The following is a 3,587-nucleotide window of genomic DNA, read 5'->3' as shown; positions in this document are numbered from 1 at the left end:
ACTGTTAGTATACCTTCTTGTGAAATATCTGCTAGTCTTTTGTCTTTCATTGAACTGTCTTTTTTCTTATTGATTTGTAAGTTGTTTTTTTTTTCTTGGTCTATTTAATATCTTTAATAATTGTATCATTTCTAAAGCTTTTCACAAAAGGACATTACAGTTCTTCAATTTATTGCAAACATGTCTGTTTTTTAAAAAGTCAGCCCTAATACTGAAGCTATAATATACATTTTAAATTATCAGCACTATACCATAAAGCACAATGAAGATCATGTTATTTAAATAAAAAGATAATATTTCAGTGGGCAATAAATCCAGCATATTTCTTTTCTCTCCATATCTACATCCGGTCATGATATTTTGCAGGTGGATTTCTAAACAGATGTGAATTTTAAAATATTAGGAAAGCCATATTTCGCTCAGGAATACTATTATTCACATTCCACATAGGTTGTTTGACAGCAGATACTAGTTTGGCAAGCTTCAGATGGCAAAATGCTAAGTTGTGAGTTCAGTATGGCCCGGCCAGTTGCTTCTCCTTGCCCTTGAGATCCCGGCAGCATGTACTGTTAAGAGACCACCTTGTTGCTGCCGCTTCTCTTCTCATAGTTGAATCCACTATGGGAAAATATTCATCTCCTTAAGATGCATGTCTTAGCAAAAAACCTCCCACAAATCAACTGGATATCATGATGTTCTGTTTGAAAAATTCTGTGACTTCTTCAATTATATTGTTGATTTTAGGTGTTGCTTTATTTGCATATTTCTTTTTTTTTCTTTTTTTTTTTTTGAGATGGAGTCTTGCTCTATCACCAGGCTGGAGTGCAGTGGTGCGATCTCGGCTCACTGAAACTTCTGCCTCCCAGGTTCAAGCGATTCTCCTGCCTCAGCCTTCCGAGTAGCTGGGATTACAGGCATGCGACACCACGCCCAGCTAAATTTCGTATTTTTCATAGAGATGGGGTTTCACCATGTTGGCCAGGATGGTTTCAAGCTCTTGATCGTGTGATCTGCCCACCTCAGCCTCCCAAAGTGCTGGGATTACAGGTGCGAGCCACCACGCTTGGCCTATTTGCACGTTTCTTAACCTGTCGTGTTGCTTTGTTTACATCTTTCTCAACTCTCTTCCAGTTGATCTGCACATAGCCACTATGACTAGCAATCTGAAGGGAAGAAAGCCACTTCCTACTGCAGTTGCTGTGTTTTCCAACTTTCTGGAACACAGATCCTGCACACCAGCCAGGAACACCAACTGTTACAATCTGGGTAGCTACTAAGTATTTTTCTACCACAGGTCCCCAACTGGGACCAAACACTCGATTCCACCACTGGTGTCTTCTTACATACTCCGTGGCCTATAACACTTTGCAAGAGTTGTCACTCTCATATTCTTGGGGAGGGGAAATTCAGGTCGCCATGATCAGAGTTTTTTATGTATTCTGGATATGAATTCTTTGAGGGATACATTTATTGCAGATATCTTCTTCTAGCTATAGGTTGCCTATTAGAACTCTTAGTGATATCATTTGAAAAGATGTTCTCAATATTTTTTTTTTTTTTTTTTTTGAGATAGGGTCTCGCTCTCACCCAGGCTGGAGCGCAGTGGTGCAATCATGGCTCACTGCAGCCTCAACCTCCTGAGCTCAAGTGGTTCTCCCACCTCAGCCTCCTGAGTAGCTGGGACTACAGGCGTGTGCCACCACAGCTGGCTATTTTTTTAAATTTTTTTAGAGACAGGGTCTCCCAATGTTATGTAGGCTGACTGCAAACTCCAGGACTCAAGCGATCCTCCCACCTTGTTCTTCCAAAGTGCTGGGATTACAGGCATGAGCCACCATGTCCAGCCCCTGATACTCTTAATTTTAGTATAGGCTAATCCTTCACCTTTCCCTTTTATGGCTAATGTTTTTTATCCTGTTAAGAAATCTTTGCTACAAGATATACTGTTAAATGGACTTTATATGCAAGGAAAAGGAGGGTTGCCATTGATAGGAAGTACAGGAAGAGGTAGTATGGTGTGGAATGGTCTCTTTCCAATCAGAAGTCAGAAAAACAGTATTGCTTGAGATTTATACAATATGAAGTAAAACTGCAAAGTGTGCTCTCCACAGAAAATACTGCCAACTTACTGTATTTTGACCCTTATTGTAGTGCATATGCCTGCTATCAGCTGTGCCAGACAGCTTGGAGAGGCAAGTGCTTGAATATTTTTCTCTTCTTTTCTTTTTTAGAGATGGGCTCTCACTCTGTTGCCCAAGCTGGAGTGCAGTGGCAAGATCATAACTCACTGTAGCGTTGACCTCCTGGGCTCACATGGTCCTCCCACCTCAGCTTCTGGAGTAGCTGGGACTATAGGTGTGTGCCACCATGCCCAGCTAATTTTTTCTATTTTTTGGTAAAAATGGGGTCTCCCTATGTTGCCCAGGCTGGTGTCAAACTCCTGGCTTCGAGTGATTCTCCCTCTTCAGCCTCCACAAATTCTGGGAATACAGACGTGAGCCACCGCACCTGGTCTGTTTGATTTTTTACTTACCTATATAGCTGAGAAAGAGAGTTTTTAGGCCTTAATGATGTAAAGGCCACATTTTAGTTTTTTCACATTGTGAGAGCTCAGTCACTACTTGGTTAGATATAGGTTTCTTCTTTTTTTGATTTTAAAAATACATATATCACATATGTGCAGATGAATTAGTTCACACAGTTTTCCTTGATTGTAAATATTATTCTCATGTTATGTAGGATGCAAGAGATTCATGCATTAAACATGACCCCCTTTATACCAGACCAAATAACCATAGCTAAAATTCAACATGTCTAGCTTTAAAATTTTTTTTTTTTTTTTGAGACAGAATCTCACTCTGTCACACAGGATCGGAGTACAGTGGCACCATCTCAGCTCACTGCAACCTCCGCCTCCCGGGTTCAAGGGACTCTTCTGCCTCAGCCTCCCAAGTAGCTGGGACTATAGGCACGCGCCACCACGCCTGGCTAATTTTTTTATATTTTTAGTAGAGATGAGTTTTCACCATGTTGGCCAGGCTGGTCTTGAACTCCTGACCTCAGGTGATCTGCCCACCTCAGCCTCCCAAAGTGCTGGGATTACAGACATGAGCCACCACACCCAACCTAACATATATATATATATTTTAAAGACATCCCTTGTAAATCCAACTCTCCATCCCCAGCCCCCAGTTCAGTAACAACCTTGGTCTTTTGTCTCCCACTTCAGAGCTCAGGGTCTAGGTCCTGCTCCTTTTCGGTAGTGCTTTATGTTTCACTGCATAAGCAGTTTTCCATGTCAGTAGATGGCAGAAGAGTCAAAGAGGTTTGTTTTCTCCCGTCCAGCATTATCAGCCTGATGAAACACTGGCAAGGAGAAGAGATGGGAACTTGAGTGGTTTCTTTTGTGTAGTTACAAGGAAAGAAAATTTAGGGGAAGAGGGGGTGATCCATGTTTGGAAAACTGGAATATAAAGGAACATGTATTTTCTTAGATGAACAAGGAATGCTGGCCACAAATGGTTTCTCCAGGTTTGCATGTCTGTGAAGAGACTTGTGCCCACCAGCTCCTTTATACCCTCTCTTTA

At 41.5% G+C, this 3,587-nt stretch overlaps 1 pseudogene; it reads right to left on the bottom strand.

The window, feature by feature from the left end:
• Positions 1–640: 640 nt before the first annotated feature.
• Positions 641–1,418, bottom strand: LOC103218818 (FUN14 domain-containing protein 1-like; annotated as a pseudogene).
• Between the last annotated feature and the right edge of the window lie 2,169 nt (positions 1,419–3,587).

This window comes from Chlorocebus sabaeus, chromosome 11 (assembly GCF_047675955.1).
Source record: "Chlorocebus sabaeus isolate Y175 chromosome 11, mChlSab1.0.hap1, whole genome shotgun sequence".
Taxonomy (NCBI): domain Eukaryota; kingdom Metazoa; phylum Chordata; class Mammalia; order Primates; family Cercopithecidae; genus Chlorocebus; species Chlorocebus sabaeus.
This window is presented reverse-complemented; position numbering and strand designations above follow the sequence as displayed.